General features: G+C 42.1%; 1 protein-coding gene across 2 annotated transcripts in view; it reads right to left on the bottom strand.

The window, feature by feature from the left end:
• Positions 1–18318, bottom strand: part of LOC145350030 (calcitonin gene-related peptide type 1 receptor-like) — an 83805-nt gene that overhangs the window by 35997 nt on the left and 29490 nt on the right. Inside the window, exon 1 of one of the 2 annotated variants that reach the window (XM_080198848.1) lies at positions 1592–1610. The exons of the other annotated variant lie outside the window; for it this stretch is intronic. The gene's annotated coding sequence lies outside the window, so the exon portion shown is untranslated. Of the gene's footprint in view, positions 1–1591; positions 1611–18318 lie in introns of those variants that run through there. 2 annotated transcript variants of the gene reach the window in all.

The raw sequence follows: 18318 nt of genomic DNA, 5'->3' as shown, positions 1-18318 counted from the left end.
TAGCGTAAGTTTAGCAGAATGATGTGATAAGCACAAGAGTATTTTGCAGTGAGGCCCACTTGTCCTGAAGCTTTTGTTGTAACTATCAAAAGATAATATTCTGTATTACTGAACTTTTTTTTTGTTAATGTGGGATTCGATTGAAAATTACACTGTAGGTTCATTTGGTATAACAGGTTACTCCTTCGTAGGTCATGAGAATGAGTTCTTCATTTCTGCTGTGACGCATTAAGGAGAGGCTTGTTGCTTCCCACAGGAAGGGAGGGATAATTACAAAGATGGATCGTACTGAATGAGATTCATACAATCCCTGGCAATCGATTCAGGAGTGGCATTAGCAGAAGCATAGATGCAGATTGCCTGCCCATGAGAACAGCTTGGGAATGGTGAGTAAATATAAAGCTATAGGCCTGTGATGCCCACTCAAAATAATGCTCTTGGCATCACCTCATCCCATAAGTGAGATTATCATTAGCACAGAGTTTATAAACATTGAACAAAAGCACTTAAGACTCCTCCAAACCTACAAAACTTTAAAGATAGCTCATTATAGCCATTAATGCCATACTGTTGCTGCAAAAAAATTACCAAATGTGCCCCATCATATTGTTTGCTGGTATAATTTGAGCAGTTTAAAAAGAGAGCTGTGAGAATGTGGAACACAATACTACAGGAAGAGGTTGAAGATGGTATAGATGCAATTAAGAGGAAGATGAGCAAGAGCGTGAGAGGAAAACGAATAGGCTAGAGGGTTACAATGATGGATTTAGACTAGGAAAGATAGAGGTTTGAATGGAACATAAGTGAGCTGGTTAGGCTGAATGACCTGATCATGTGCCAAATATCCTGTTAATATATGGAATTCTATGTAGTTCACAGGATTGCACTCACACAGGTGCTTATAGATCTCAAATACAAAGGCAATGGTGGGAAAACCTTTGCTCTATGTGTTCAATGTTGTAAAACCATATATATCTTGATAAAAAATGCCTTAAAATGTTCATACCCCTGAACACTGGTGAAACTCTGCCCCGGCGATATAGAAAAAGACAGCCGGAGCAGTTCAATTCAGAATTTTTGCAGGCGTGCGTATTTCCAATTAATCAGGAGTCTTTTGGAATAATTACAGATCAGATCCTAATAATATTTCATTAATGAGGTTACATTCACAATAGATAAGACTGAAATCAAGAAAGTTGTTTATAAACATGCTTGAATATAACACTGTAATCTATAACGCTGTAATCTATACAAAACTGGTGCTTGTAAAGATTTGTTTATACAGCACTGGGTGCAGCAATTCAAAAAGGCAGCGCACCATCACCTTCTGAGGGGCAGTTAGGGGTGGGCAATAAATGCTGTTCTAGCCAGCGACGCCCACATCCCTTAAATGAATATCAATGAAAATAAAATAAAAATACATTCATATGAGGGATAACATAAAATTACATTAATATGAGGGATAAAATTAAAAAGACATTAATATGAAGGATAAGATAAAAATACATTAATATGAGGGATAAAATAAAAATACGTTAATATGAGGGATGAAGTTAAGTATAACAGAATCATTCATTCTGATGTAACTTACATTCTAATCAGAAGCAGGAATACTTTATAGGGACAATTCTGAACCAATCTTTTCCAGTGAATTTGAAGATGGCACTAATATTGACGATTGCCTAGATAGCACTGATAGACCAATCTGAATTAGAATATTAACTAAAACATATTAAGCGTAATGTAATAAAATAAAATGGTATTCAATGTCTACACAAAAAAAACCATAATGGTAGAATTTGATTCATGGACTTTATATATATCCAATCTTTACAAATAACTGTTGCACAGAACTTTGTTCTTTACAGTTTTCTGTGAAATCCAAGCACTTTAGGCCAGATCTTCACTGACACTATTATTATTGGCTATACATGCTCCATAAGTCCAAAAATGGCAGGTGAGGTCAATTTGGGATGTACAGACTTTATGGCACGACAATATCTGTTAATGGAGAAACAGGAAAGGAAGTTGGTGATTAACAGTTCAGAGGGAATATGACTAAGGGAAAAGATGATGTTATGGTCAAAATATGTTCAAGGATGGCATGATTGGAGATGTCAGAGAAAGTATCAAAAGATGCAAGTTTGGACAAGGCAGGAAGGAGCATTAAAGAAAGTTGGGCTAGATGCCTAGTGGGAGCAGGGGAAAGAACATAAGAAATAGACAAGGTTGTTCAGTGTCTTGATCCTGCCCTGCCATTCAATAACATCATGGCTGACATGATTGTGACCTTAAACAAGGAGACCATAGCTGCACACAATACTCTGGTGTGGTCTCACTAATACACTGTACAGTTAAAGCAAGGTTTCCTTTGTTTTATGCTTGATCCCCTCGGAATAAAGGTCATTTCTCCATTTGTCCTCCTAACTACTTGCTGTACCTGCATGCTAACTTCTTGAACAAGGTACAATTCTACAATCTCCCTTTATTTAAATAATATTCTGTCTTTTTATACTTCCTGCCAAAATCAACCTCACATTTTCCCTTATTATACATCAGCTTCCAAACTTTTTGCTGACTTATTTAACCTATCTATATCATTTTATAGACTCTTTGGATCCTCCTCACAAGTTACTTCCCTAGGTATTTTTCTGCATTAACAAAGTTGGCTGCAATACATTCAGTTTCTTCATCCAAGTCATTTATATGAATTGTAAATAGTTGAGGCTCCAGCAATCACTCCTTTAGCACTCCACTGATTACTGTTTGCCAAATTGAAAATGAGCCAATAATTACAAATCTCTGTTTGCTGTTAGTAGCCAATCTTCTACCCACACAAATATATTGCTCCCAACACTATGAGCTCTTATCTTGTGTAGTAACCTTTTAAGGGGCACCTTAGAGTTCTGCCTTTTAGAAATTCAAATGCACCGCATCTACTGGTTCCCCATTACCCACTCTGCTTGGGTTACATCCTGAAACAAGTCTAATATATTTGTCAAACACAATTTGCCTTTCACAAAACTATGTGGATGCCACCAGATTGTATTATGTTTTTCTAAATATCCTCCTATTATTTTCTTAATATGGGTTATAATAGCGTTTTCCCAATGATAGATGTTATGCTAACTTGTCTACAGTTTCTTACTTTTTGTCTCCATCCTTTCTCGAATACAGGTGTTACATTTGTTTTTCCAATCCATTTTGACCTTCTCCAGAATCTAGGAATTTTGGAAGATTAGCACACTGTATCTATTATCTCTACAGCCACTTCTTTTCAGACCCTAGAAAGCAGGCCATCAGGTCCAGGGGTCATGTCAGCCTTTAATACCATTAGTCTACATGGTACTTTTTCTCTCATGAACTTGACTGTTCTAAGTTACTTCCCTTCATTATCTTGAGATTTTCTCCTATTAGTGGGGATGCATTTTGAACCTTCCACTGTGAAGACAGGTGCAAAATACTTGTTCAAGTTCTCTGCCATTCATCCGATTCACATTATGAATTCTCCAGTCTCATTCTATAAGGAATTGACACTTACTTAACAGCCTTTTTTCTTTTTATATACTTACAGAGGCAACTGTTCGGATGTCTTATTAAATTCTTACACTGGGTGTGGGCATCAGTGGCTAAGCCAGCACTTTTATTGCCCGTCCTTTGTTTCCCTTGAGAAGGTGGTTTTGAACCATCACAGGCCATGCGGTGTAGGTACACCCACTGTGCTGTTAGGTAGGGAGTTCCAGGGTTTTGATCGAGTGACAGTGAAGGAACGACAATATAGTTCCAATTGAGATGATGTGTGACTTAAACAGGAACTTGCAGGTGGTGGTGTTCCAATGCATCTGCTTGTTGGGAGGGATTTTCCATGCGACGCTCCATGTGTTTTGTGGTTGCCCTAGTAGCTCATCAATGGCCGGTGGTAGGATCTTCTGGTTCTATCATCATTAATGGAGTTTTCTGTTGAATACACCCCTCACCCTCATGAAGTCCACAGCAGGGGTGCACTGTTGGTGGGACCAGAAGATCCCACGGGTGTGAATGGCGAGTTGCTTCGAACCTTTGTCCTTCTAGGTTGTAGAGGTCATGGGTTTGGAAGAAGCTGTCAAAGGAGCCTTGGTGAGCTGTTGCATTGCTTCTTGTCTATGGTATATGTTGCTGCTATGTGCATGAGTAGTGGAAAGAGTGAATGTTAAATGTGGTGGATAAGTTGTCAGTCAGCCAAACCGCTTTGTCCTGGATGGTGTTGAACTTCTTGAGTGTCATTGGAGATGCACTCATTCAGACAAGTGGAGAATATTTCATCACACTTGTGCCTTGTAGATGGTGGATAGGCTTTGGGGAGTCAGGAGGTGAGTTACTCTCAGCAGAATTCTCAATCTCAGACTTATTTTTGCAGTCATAGTATTTATATGGGAAGTCCAGTTTAGCTTCCAGGAAATGGTCATCCCCAAGATGTCGATAGTTAGCACTCAGGGATGGTAATGCCATTGAATATCAAGAGGAAAACGTTGGAGTGTGTGTCTCTTGTTGAAGATGGTCATTGCCTGGCACTTGAGTAGCACAATCTTTACATGTCACCTATCAGCCCAACCATGAATGTTCAGGTCTTATTACATATGGGCACAAGCTGTTTCAATTTCTAAGGAGTAGTGAATGGTGCTGAATATTGTGCAATCATCAGTGAAGATCCCCACTTCTGACCTAATGATAAAAGGAAGGTCATTGATGAAGCAGCTGAAGATAGTTGGCCCTTGGACACTACCCCGAGGAACAACTGTAGTGATGTCCTGAAACTGAGATGATTAACCTCCAACTACCACAACCATCTTCCTTTATGCTAAATACAACTCCCTAGTTCCAGTTGACTCCAATTTTGCTTGGGTTCTTTGATGCAACATTCAGTCAAATGCTCTTGATGTCAATGGCAGTCACTCTTATCTCATATTTTGAGTTTAGCTTTTTTGTCTATGTTTGGACTAAGGCTGTATTGAGGTCAGGAGCTGAGTGACCCTGGCCGAACCCAAACTAAGCATCAGTGAGCAGGTTATTGCTGAGTAAGTGTTACTTGATAGCATTGTTGATGATCCCTTGCATCACTTTACTGATGATTGAGAATAGACTGATGGGGCCTTAGCTGGCTGGAGTGGATATGTCCTGCTTTTTGTGGACAGGACATACCTAAGCAGTTTTCTACATTGCTGAGTAGATGCCAGTGTTGTCACTGCACTGGAACAGCTTGGCTAAGAGTGCAGCCAGTTGTGGAGCACAAGTCTTCGGTACTATTGCTGGAATGTTGTCAGGGCCCATAGGTCACCATTGCACTATCCAGCACCAGGAATTGTTTCTTTACATCATGTGGAGTAAATCCTGCGCTCTTCATTGAACCAGGGTTTGATCCCTAGGTTAGAAAGTAATGGTAGATTGGAGGATATGAGGTTACAGATTATGGCTGCAGAGAATTCTGCTGTTGTTGATGGCCCACAATGCCTCATAGATGCCAGCTTTGAGTTGCTATATCTATTCACCATTTAATATGGTGGCGGTGCCACACAACATGGTGGAAGGTATCCTTAAAGTGAAGATGGAACTTTATGTCCACAAGGACTGTGCAGTGGTCGCTCCTGCTGATACTTTTAAAAAAAATTACTCAATTTTTAAAGTTACAAAACCAATCTGTAGAGTGGACAAGGCAAGCTCTTAATCCATTGCCTTGCTTGTTCCAAAAAACAATTCAAATTCAAAATGAATTCAATTCATGGTCCCCACAAACAAGAAAAGACATTACACTTCATTTTGGGTTTGATCTGACACACTCCTACCGATTCTGTCATTGGCTGAATGCACCTGCAACTGGCAGATTGGTGAGGATGAGGTGAAGTAGGTTTTTCCCTCTTGCTGGTGCCCTCACTCCTTGATGTGAGTGACAAAGGCGTCCAGGAGAACCTTGCACTTCATGTGGAGCTGTAGATGGGAGGGGCAGGGGAGCGGGGATGAAAGATTGAAGCAGACTGTTTACAGCAGAGATTATTTTTGCATTCCAGGATGATCCTGGAATAAGAGCAACTTTAATGACAAAGCAGAACCTGGCTGTGTTTCCACTGACACAGCCAGATCTGTTGGCCGACACCGACACTCGAGTGGGCCAATAACAGGTTCACTTTTCATGCACAGGCTGAAATTGGACTACATATTTAAGCTTGAGCCAGTTTCCCTCTTAAAAGAGACATGCTTCCTCCTTGCCACATTCAGCAGCCTCTGCTGGAACTGACCTTAAACAAATGTTTTCCTCTCTTTTGTTTCTGGTGTACGCAGGAAATGGTGGGGATCGCAACCTCGAACTCTTCCCCTGTCCAGCAAATAGAGCTGCCAATTAAACAGTTTCCCACCTTCTCTGCTGATGTGTGATATTTGAAAATAAACTCCTGTTTTCAGAATGAACATTTCTATCCCAAGACAATGATCCTGACTGGTAGGGATAGTTTAATGAGCTGCTCCATTGAACATCAGTAAGCATTACAGACTTAATAGGTGATCATTAACACACCAGTCCCCTCATTTGTATACCGATTTCCTTGTTCCAGAAGCACCAGTATATTTCTGTATTAAAATTCACGTTGGTGACTTAACTGACGAAGCCTGTCCATACAGGCCTGGATTTTAGTTCCTGCTCCAGGAGGACAGAAGCTGTACTTTTCCTGCCTCCGTGAGCCTGATCCTGGAAAAAGAGGCCCAGAGTGCAGGATTTTTGTTCCAGGGACTGAGGGCTGGATTAGATGTTGGCAGTTTGACCCTGGAATGAGTATGGAGGCTCCCACGTGGGGGATAAGGTTACAGCGGGAGGACAGATTGGCTCCTTCTGAGCATTGGCACTTTGTTGACTTTTTCAAAAGGCAAAGAAAACAAAAACATCCCTCAGCCACCACCCCCCCAACTCTCCCCCCACCCAAAACACAAACACACACATATATACACACACACACACACACATATATACGCGCACACACAAACACACACGCACACGCACACCTCCATTTCCCTAAGCCACCCTATGTCCCCCAGTCAACCCAAGGCCCCATAAGAGACTCCATACTAACCCATTTTGTAGCCCCTATGACAACCAGATGCCAATTCATGTCAACCTATGACCCTCACACCCAACATCCTTCACCCTTATCTTTCTATGCCAACTCACCCAGTATTTACAACGGCAAACCTCAAGAGCCACGCTGACATAAAGTAGATTTATGTGCCTGTTGGTGACACCACTACTTTAAAGAAACATTCAATTCAATGAAAATACCTTCAACTAATCTCTCACAAAAACAAATATTTGCATTCAGTAGTCTCCTGGAGTTGTCAATCAAACTATGCTGCATGACTAATTTTGCAACCTAACATCATCACACTGGGTTGTTTGTTAAGTGAGCAGTTTGGTGGTGGATACTAGGTAAATTAGAATGAAGGGAATAAGGGCATAGGGTGGTGGATGGGGACACAGATTGGCACTAAGTTGGCATAGAGACTATAAAAGGCTTTGGGGATGGGTGGAGGGGCAAGAATTGACGTACAGGGCATGAGAAACCATAAGGACTTGGGAGGTCATCATGGGGTGATATATGGGAGTATGATAAGCCATACAGGGGGAAATTGAGGGTCACAGTATAGCATAAGGGATAATGGGCCATAGAGAGTGGTGGGAAGCTTGCTATGCCATGGGTTGGCATGGATGAGGCATGGGGAGTGTTTTACGATGTTAGCATGGGTAATCATCTTCCAGGCCTGGCCTTCTTAAGTTTGCGGAGTGAGGAGCTGTCCTGGCTCTATACAGCTGACCTAGGAATGAAAATCCAAACATTAAGTTCCACTCCTGACAAACATGATGATATGCTCCATCCAGTACCATCTGATTATTTTCTATATTAAGGATTACAAACACTTGGAAAGTTACTTCTTGACAGCCTTTTGTAGGCTTTTCTCTTGAGAATGCCAGGCTTACCCACAAAAAACATTCTGTGCAACTGCATACTAATGTCTTGTGAATTTGACCCTGCTGGTTGATGTGAATATAAAAAGAACTTGCAGAAATTATACAGAAGAGCTACAGAATGTCATGAATTTCCCATGGCCTGATGCTGTAACAATCTGAGTCAAAACCAATTATTTAAAGTAAGCAATTATCAAACAAATATCCATAAAAACCCAATCCTTTCATTTAGGTCTCTATCAATTTGAAATACATTTCAGTTCAATGTTTTTTTTGTCTGTGCTATGTTTAATCCTTACATGACTGAAGAAGTGACAACTTTATAAAAATGGCATTAAAAAATAACATGTATCTTGACATTGTTTACATTCACTCTCTAATTTGTAAGGTGGCACGGTGGCACAGTGGTTAGCACTGCTGCTTCACAGCGCCAGGGACCCGGGTTCAGTTCCAGCCTTGGGTCACTGTCTGTATGGAGTATGCATGTTCCCCCCTCATCTACATGGGTTCCCTACGGGTGCTCCAGTTTCCCCCCACATCTGAAGATGCGCAGGTTAAGTGAATTGGCATGCTAAATTCCCCTTTAGTATCCAAAAAATGTGTAAGTTAGGGAGAATTAGTGGGATAAATGGTTATGGAGATAGAGTAGAGTGTGGGCCTGGGTGAGATGTTCTGTCCTAGAGTCACTGCAGACTCAATAGGCCAAATGACCTCCTTCTGCATCGTAGGGATTCTATGATTCTACAGATGCAGAAATACATTCAATATCCTCTCCAAAAAAGCCTCATGCCTCACCTTGCCATGCCTTTAAAAAGCTTCTTAATAATTTAACTTTAATTTAAGCTTTCAACCTTTTCTTTCCTGGCTTTGCATGTATTGGCTTGTGTCTAATTGGCAAATAATTTGGACTGTTTCTTTTAATGAAAAGTGCTAAAGATAAAAATGCTTCAATTACAAAACATGGCCAGTATTATATCTTGCTCTACTATCCCACATTCTGAGAGCACTCTTTCCCCAATTAAAGCCCTTAAGAGGTTACATAATGGCTGTTTAAGGGCCTTTCCCAGCCCAGCCTCAAATTTTAGACTGATGGGTGGATGACTGTTCAAAATGGAAGGCCAGGAAGAAACAAAATTTGATTTCAGGCAGGAGGATTTGCAGTAGAGGGTGCATCTATCAGAAGGCCCCTTCTGACTGGGGGCACCCTCTCCTTAAAACCTGGTGACATCCGGATATCCTGTCCCTGCCATCCCCCTGCCTTATTCTCTGAGACCCTGATTAGCCCCATGGTGACCTCCCCAGACGGTCCCCACCCTCCCCATCCTGCATACCTCTGCCACTTAGCTATCCTCCAGGTTCTTGCATTTAGTTCCAGGCAGCGCCCTGCAATGCTTCTTCCAGCAACTGCAGCATTGTGTCTGAAGATCTGCCAGCCAACCTGGGTGGCGCGGTGGCACAGTGGTTAGCACTGCTGCCTCACAGTGCCAAGGACCGGGGTTCAATTCTGGCCTTGGTCACTGTCTGCGTGGAGTTTGCACATTCTCCCCATGTCTGTGTGAGTTTCCTCCAGGTGCTCCAGTTTCCTCCCACAGTCCAAAAGATGTATGAGTTAGGTTGATTGGCCATGCTAAATTGACCCTTGTGTCAGGGGGATTAGCAGGGCAAATGTGTGGCGTTACAGGAAATAGGGCCTGGGTGGGATTGTGGTTGGTACAGACTTGATGGGCCAAATGGCCTCCTTCTGCACCGTAGGGATTCTATTCTAATCTGATTGGCCAGCAATTCCGCAAAGTGGGGCTTCCTCTTGAGTGAGGGCAGGAGTCCCACCTAATGCCAATCAACTCCCTTTAGAGCATAATCTGACATTGGATTGACTGGGGACTGAGTTCCCGCCATCCGAAAAATTCAGGTTCATGTGTTTTTTCATACTCACTATTATGTTTCGCCATAATACAGCACCTATAAGGATAACTCATGATTGTGATTAAATAATGCCAACAATGACATTGGAACACATGCGCTGGTTTCACCTGCTCCATGGTCAATGCAAGGATTGTTTATCTCAATTCAAATGTTGCAGTCAGAAAGGCATCAGTTGCACAGCTGTTCAGACAACCAGCTGCCAAACAGGCAGTTGTCCACACAGATTGTTTAGCATTTTTCTGCCGCATGCTTGGTTGATCTCTTTTCCTTTTCTTGGAAATCGCTTGTTTGCATGTTTCCCAAAGTTGTAGTTAAATTCTAGATTAAATAAGGTAAGAATCTGAAACGTATCATTCTGCCAGACGCACCTGCATTGAAACTGGGACTGAGCCAAATTTCACTGGAATCTGATGTTACATTTAATTTTGTTTTAAATTTGCAAAAAGCACTATAAGCAAGGATAACAAAGCAGCAGGATAAATAACATGTATCTTGACATTGATTACATTCACTCTCTAATTTGTAAGGGTATTCAAATGGTCATTGGATAGGCATATGGATAATATTGGAATACTTTAGGTTAGAGGGTCATTAGATTGGTTCCACTGGTCGGCGTAACATCGAGGGCCGAAGGGCCTGTACTGTGCTGTAATGTTCTATCTTCTATAAATAAGAAAGAAAAACACCAAAAATTAACATAGAATACAAAAAGCAGAACGCTCATGGATTGGAAATCTGAAATGAAAGGCAGAAAATAATAAATATATTCAGCAATTTTAGCATTGTCGGTGCAGACAGAAACTGAGTGAACAGGTTGACTTCTACAGAAGTAGGCAGTGGAAGTTCCACTTCTGGCAGGCGAGAATCAGGGCAGTATTTTCCCAATCAATCAAGTGGCTAAACGAGGGCTAGCCAAGGTCACCAGTTCAACTGGAGAGCCAACCTGCTCTTCAGCCTCAGCAGCTCCACTGTTAGCAATGTCCACTGCTGCAGCTGCACTTGGAGGACGAGGATGCATTGATGCCCTCGAAGACAGGGACGTGTGATCTGGGATGATGGGGTCAGGCACGTAGGCCCAAGCGAAGCGGAAGGCTGCTGAGGCAGGCAGTAATGTTGCCACAGGGACAGCCATCGTTGCTGGTGGATCCTTCTGTCAGCCAAAGAGTGCCAGCTAAGGAGGCTTCCCCACACTCTAGCCCACTGGGAGGCGGTGAGGGTTTATCTGGCAGCCTCCCCATGTGGTGATGGGCTCCTCATCAGTTGGCAAAGTAAGAGGTGTGAAGGGGCCATAAATAGCTAAGTTTGACTCTGAGTGGAGAGGGTAGGGCATCTGCCACCTTTTCCACCACTGACAAAGTATGATGGTGACAGGAAGCAGTCAGGCATGCCCGCTAATGTTATCTTATGCCATTTTGTCAGCCTTTCCGTCTTCAAACCTGTCACCAAGGGCTGATAAAATCCAGTCCAACATTTCAGATCAACAGCTTCCTTATGTAAACTCAAAACTGAAAGTCTTAGGCTACATTTTACTGGGCACTGGAATGCCAGTCACCCCTGTCCTGGTGAAAGATTCAGGGCTGGACTTTGGCATCTCCCTGTGCAGGCGTCTATTGCTCAGTGTTAATTGCTTTGGCTTCCAGCTCCTTCTGATTAGGAAATCCCGTGTCTGGGAGCTGCTGGTCAATTTAGTGACAGTTCTCTGGTCTCAATAGTATAATTCAAGCTGTGTCCACTGCTGGAGCTGCAACCAGTTCCCAACCACAAGAAGCCAGAGTGAGAGGTAAGTGCAGAGGGGTCCAGGTGAGGGTGTGAAGGGGGTGTTGGGAGTGGGCGGGGGGTGGTGGGGAGCATGGCCAGTGCATACAAGCCATGGTAAAGGGACCCAGTGGAAGGCTGGTAAGGATACATCCATGCCCCTTGCACACTGAAAGCTGCTGGCTGCACACTTGATGAGGCTTCTCCAGCCACTGATGAATCCCAGAAGCAGTGGTTTTTAACCCCTGATTGGCCATTGAAGGCCTCAAATGATCCAAAGTAGGGCAGGCTGCCCAATGCCTCTACCCACCACTGAGAATCGTGTGATAGGGCAGCAGTGGGTAGGCGGGTAAGCTGTGGGAACAGCACCCATGGTATTTTACAAACCTCGCTCCCCACCTGGTATTCACCATAGGTGGATGTAAAATCCAACTTAATGTTATTTCTTTCTCCACAGCTGCTACAATACTGACTGCTTCGGTTGTGTAATGCGCCAGTTGTTGACCAAAACAAGGTGCTCTTTCCTTTCACTTCAAATAAATCAACATCGTCCCTACAGATTTTTTATGTTTGATCATGAAATGAATGGAACCTTGGCTGCATCATTTTTCATTTTGAGACACACTTCTCAGCTTTTCACCAAATCTTCAAAATCTCTACCTGCCTTTGGATACCAAAAACAGCTCCTCGCTACTGCCCTCATATGGACTATCCCTATCTGCCGTTGCTTCCTCTACCAATCTCTCTCTGAAGCTCAGCAAAATCATGACTCTTAAACCCCATTGGAAACAGTTTTGCCCCACACTCAGTTCATTTTTATGTGTGAAATACACCTCCAATTTCTCATCTCTTTAGACCAGCCAGTCATGACATAATTGAACACTTTGCTGAGAACCCTATCTTTGTGAGTTTCTTCACTATTTTCCCTGGCAAACACTGGCTCAGTGGATTAGAATGTATCATTCTTCATGGGAAATCTCAAAAGGCTATCTGTATTTACTGGCTTACAATATTTAATATAATGTTGCTAGGCCATTAACATCAACATGGGTGGCATGGTGACACAACAGTTAGCACTGCTGCCTCACAGTGCCAAGGACCCGGGTTCAATTCCAGCCTCAAGTTACTGTCTGCGTGGAGTTTGCACTCTCTCCCCATGTCTGTCTGAGTTTCCTCTAGGTGCTCTGGTTTCCTCCCACACTCCAAAGATGTGTGGGTTAGGTTGATTGGCCATGGTAAATTGACTCTGGTGTCAGGGGGATTAACAGGGTAAATATGTGGAGTTACAGGAATAGGGCTTGGGTGGGATTGTGGTCAGTGCAGACTTGATGGGTCGAATGGCCTCCTTTTGCACTGTAAGGATTCTATGAACATACATCTCTGAAACCATGCTGTGGCTCGGGATAGTACTTCCTTCTTTAAACCAAAATATGTTTATACAAACTTGGTGGTCAGTCAACAAAGTGAACTTGCTACCGTTTAAGTATTTATGGAACATAGTAACATCATATATGATCGCTAATGCTCTGACTTCATTAAACTGCGTGAAGCATATGCTAAAAGCTTCTCCACACCATCTGCCATTATGAGATAGCACCTACACTAACCCTCTAATGAATCATAGCATGTTAAAATTGTTTCTTAGGATCACAGTGAGTCTAAATAGCATCACTCATCACTACTTTCTTCACTCCTTCAAATGTTTTCTGACACTCCACAAACCCCTCCCAATCTACGCCATCTTTGAGCAGTTGATACAGCGGAGTGAATATATTAATTAAGTCAGTAATTAATATAGAAAAATACACAACAAACCCTATAAATGGTTCAAGTTCTTCTTTGCTCTCTGATCTCTTTGCTTTCAAAACCTCTCAATTTTCTGCTGCATTCGATGGATACCTTCACCATCTACTTGGTTACCCAGCTATACATCACTTTACCCTAAGAAGCAACACTTGTGCTTTTGAGCTTTGATGCCACTCTCTTGAGGTTGATCTAGGATTTTGTTCAATTTTACAATGTGCTCTTTTTCTGCTAATTAGCATGTCTTTTAAGAAGGAGCACATTCCATCCATCCCAGTTAGTACCTCATACATGATGCTTTGGAGAACTGCAGAAGCAAGAGTCACCCCAAATGGTAACTTTTCATATTGAGTGTATGAATGGTAAGCAGTTTTTTCCTCTTGTCGGTTAATTAAAGTTGCAAATATGCATTTGACAAACTTATCTAACTGAACAACTTTCCATTGGCTAAATTAAGGAGGCTATGGTTAAGAACTTTCCTTGATCATATATTTTACTGTTTATAATCTCCACAGACCCAGATGGATTCATGGTGCGACCCATTTGCTGCTCCTTGTCTTCTTAACTTCTCCTGTCCTTTACAACTAATTCAACTCTTTGATTACTGCTTCTAACTGTGCTTAAGGCATTGACCTTGCCTTACAAAATATCAGCTATATAAGCTGTCCTTTATATTGACTTCAGCCTTGTGATGTCTAAATTTAACATCTGGCCCTCCTTGTTCAAAGATTACTGTGTGCCCTCTTAGCCACTTCCTCAATATCTGACGAATTACTGATCAGTACCGTGAATAACTTGACCCAGTTTAACTGTATTTTCTTCAACCAATTTCTTCCCATCAGAAAGACTTTGTTCTGTGCTATTGCTACCAATGGCAAGTAATAGGCTGCATCATCATATTCCAACCTAACTTGACCTGGAACAGTATTATTGGAATGACTAGTTTGTTTCACACCGGTTTTATGCATTCAAAATTTTCCAGACTCCATAATGAGCCTGGCATCTAGGTGACTCACTATGATCTGGACCACTGCTACTTCTGCTCCTGCAAGCCATCTGGATATGACTGGCTTTCCAATAGACACAGCACTTTGACTGGAAAAGGGAGAAGTTAAATGTTTGGTAACAGTAGCATCTAAATTTCTGACTCTATGACTGAATTTGGCTGCTATGGCCTCATTCTCACTGAAAATAGGTGGCCTTCCCACCTGTCACCTCAAGAAAAGAAACCCCCTTGCGATTTGCAAGAAACTCTTCCTGCCGTTTTCATGGCTATTGGCTCACTGCAGATATCCTCCCTTATTAGCTGCCTTTATTCGAAGTGTGGCATGGATTTTATCATTCTTGAGGCCTCCAGGAATGTGTTTCTCAGCTTTTTCCCAGGTTTGTGCTACACTCACAGAAAAGAGAGAGTTTTACCAATTCGAGAATGTAATCTGTAACAGTTTCATGTGTCAACTGCTTCCTTTCACAGAATTCAATGCTCGGTGCAAATTAATAATTAGTTGTGTTATAATGAGACCACATTCTCATTAATTTCAGGATGGTCCATCATACTGTGAACTTGCGGTCAACTGTTTACATAACACTTCAAAAGCATTTGGGTGCAAAGCAGCGGGGAACACATTTATTTTCTCCTCATCTCCTATTTTATTCACTTTCAACCACAAGTGTAACTTTTCTTCACTCTGCCTAAGTTTAATTTCCCATTGAACACAAATATGTGTTTAGCACCATTTTTAAAATTACATACCATGCTGACACCCTGGGGCGATTTTACCAAAAGAATTCTGAATCCAGAATGGGCAGGAAAACAGTAGAGTTTCAGATCTGTTTTTTTGGCTAGTCCACAAATTAAATCTTGTGCACTCTGTGCAATATAAATATCCCTAGGCCTGATTTCTGCCTGTAGGGGAGGCCCGAAAGCCAGCTGATAGCAGCAGACGGTGCTATGGCACATATGCAAGTCTCTGTGCTGAGAGCAGCAGACATCTGTCATTGCCTCTGCTGCTATAGCCATCAAGCCTCTGAGGCCCAGCACCCCCACTGAGTAAGACTAACATATGTTAATTGCAGGCAGCCATTTTTGAACTTGCTTTATTTACACCCCTCCAAAAGAGGGAACAGGAGGGAGGTCTCAGTGACAATATGTTCAGATCTTACAAGATACTAATTTCCACTATTTTCTGTTGTTATTATAAAGCTGTGCACCATTTGCCTGTTTCATTCCTCATTGTGTGCATTCTCATCCTCGGTCTTTCTCATTACATTGTAATTGTTGTTGTGCAAAATTCATTATTAACATAATTTTCCACACAATTTTGTTATCTCGTGAAGAGCCCTGCCTTTTAGCAGATTTGAAATGCTTTATGAGTTCTATTTGAATATGGAAATCAAAAACATAGGAAGACTTTTCCAGGCCGTTTTTATCAAGTTTGCTTATGTTTCAAGTCAAGATCCTGTGATATCAAATTGATGCAATCGTTACGTGACACTGAATTGATTAGCACCCAATTCAAAAACTTCAGCTAAGGCTTCCAGCAACAAGTGTGACATCTCGACCCAATTTCCCTTTGAGATACTATGCTATTTAGATTTTAGTTACTTTTGTCAATACAGAGAATTATCTTGCATTTGGATAGCACACACACGTGATTAATGGTTCTGAGAAGAGGAAGATTGCTGTCTGCTGTGCAGAGCTCTCATCTCTAATCGATAACATTTCTAATTTCAGAGCTATAGTCCTGTAATTTAACATTTTGCAATGTCAGTTTAATTTCTTTTTCACTGATTTGCAAGTATCTATGTGTTTTATCGGGTAAAAATATAACACACATAAGATTTTGGCTCATATAAACAAAAACACTCAGTTTAAGTTTATTTATTAGTGTCACAAGTAGTCTTAGATTAACACTACAGTGAAGTTACTGTGAAAATTCCCTAGCTGCCACACGCCAACACCTGTTCGGGTACACTGAGGGAGAATTTAACATGGCCAATGCACTTAACCAGCATGTCTTTCGGTCTGTGGGGGGAAACCAGAGCACCAGAAGGAAATCCACACAGACACAGGGAGAACATGTAGACTCCACACAGACAGTGACCCGAGCCAGGATGCTAACCTGGGTTCCTGCAGATGTGAGGCAGCTGTGCCACTGTACTGCCCTAGGAGAAGAAAAGAATCACACGTAAGGATAAAGGGTGGGATTCTCCCAAAAACATTCTAAGCGCCAAATTCACATAAAAACTGGAGTAAATCCTGCTGTTTTTTTCAGTGGGATTTTCAAAATGAATCTCCCACACTCCGTGCATCACAGAGAGCCCTGGCATGAATCTCGTTAAAAATCTCTGGGCGGTGCCTATTCCCACTGGCGAGGCCGGCACCATAGCTTTGAGTGGGCCACTGTGCATGCACTGATCTGTCATGCACAGGGACTGGCACATGCACAGCAGCCCCACACTGCCACTCCCTCGATTACAGGCCAGTTCGATCGCTGGCCAGCCCCATGACCCCTCCCCCATGTCTGGCCTCCCGGACATGTGCTGGCAGTGCAGTGGACTGGGAGAATCACCCCTAACATTTAGGGTGAATATTCAGAGTCTTCAATGCAATGAGATGGCTTTCCTGCTCCTGTTGAATATTCTAAATATTGATTCTCCAACATACACTCAGCAAATTTTGATGATACGTAAGCATTTTGCTGGCATGGTACACTGCTGTGTTAATAATATGGTGGCAGCGCAACCTCTATCGTAGTGCTAATTTCAATTAGTGAATCACTCAACTGCAGCTCAGAAAGTGGGCAGTAGCTGAAGCTTTGAGAGAAGCGGGGTGGATTAAGCCTAGGAAAAGACCTTACATGGAACAGTAATGAGCATCCCAAAAAAAAATAGTGGCACCGTAGTTAACACCGCTGCCTCACAGCGCCAGGGACCTGGATTCAATTCCACCTTGGGTCACTGTCTGTGTGGAGTTTGCATGTTCTCCCCTGTGTCTGCGTGGGTTTCCTCCGGGCGCTCCAGTTTCCTCCCACAGTCCAAAAATGTGCGGGTTAGTTTGATTGACCATGCTAAATTGCTCCTGAGTGTTCGGGGGATGTCTGGGGAATTAGTAGGATAAACATGTGGGGTTATGCGGATAGGGCCTGGGTGGGATTATTGTTGATGCAGGCTCAATAGACTGAATGCCTCCTTTTGCACAGCAGGTATTCTATGATTCTATTTCCTGAACCTCTTTGGTGCAGCAGAGGAAGTTCAAAAGGGTGTTCTTGTGTTCATCCATTGTGGTCTGATAGCCTCCTGGCAGATTTACAGAAACAGCTATTAAACACAGTAGGTTAATTTTTTGATAATTCTCAAAAGCCACTGATTTTTAAACCTGTGGGCTTGTTTGGTTAGCATGAAATTCCAACTTATTAATATTTGTGCTCCTTACTAATTCAATGAAGTAATTCTATTCATTCAGTGAAAAATCTTATTCAAATAAAGTATTTTTTTTATATCTATGCATGTTCATTTCTCATAGAAGTCATGATGTTTTATATTTCAGTTTCAGCAGTCAAGAATAATCCTTTTAAATCTGAGTTAATTGTCAGAAGAACTGAATTCTTCAACATACAGGTTTTAATTAAATTGAAAATATAAAAATCCACAATAAGATTTTTACTGCGGTTTTATTACACGATAATCCAGGGGACAAACATTAGTGTTTGATCTGATCAACCTTTGCTTGTTCACCCTCTGCAAAGAACAGTGCTGAACAGTTGTCAGAAACAGAGTGAATTTTTTTTTCTCTAGGACTGGAGGAAGATTTACACTGGTGTTCCCCAAGGGTTGATGCTGGGACCATTCAT

Source organism: Carcharhinus amblyrhynchos, chromosome 11, assembly GCF_965287045.1.
Source record: "Carcharhinus amblyrhynchos chromosome 11, sCarAmb.v2.hapA, whole genome shotgun sequence".
Taxonomy (NCBI): Eukaryota; Metazoa; Chordata; class Chondrichthyes; order Carcharhiniformes; family Carcharhinidae; genus Carcharhinus; species Carcharhinus amblyrhynchos.
This window is presented reverse-complemented; position numbering and strand designations above follow the sequence as displayed.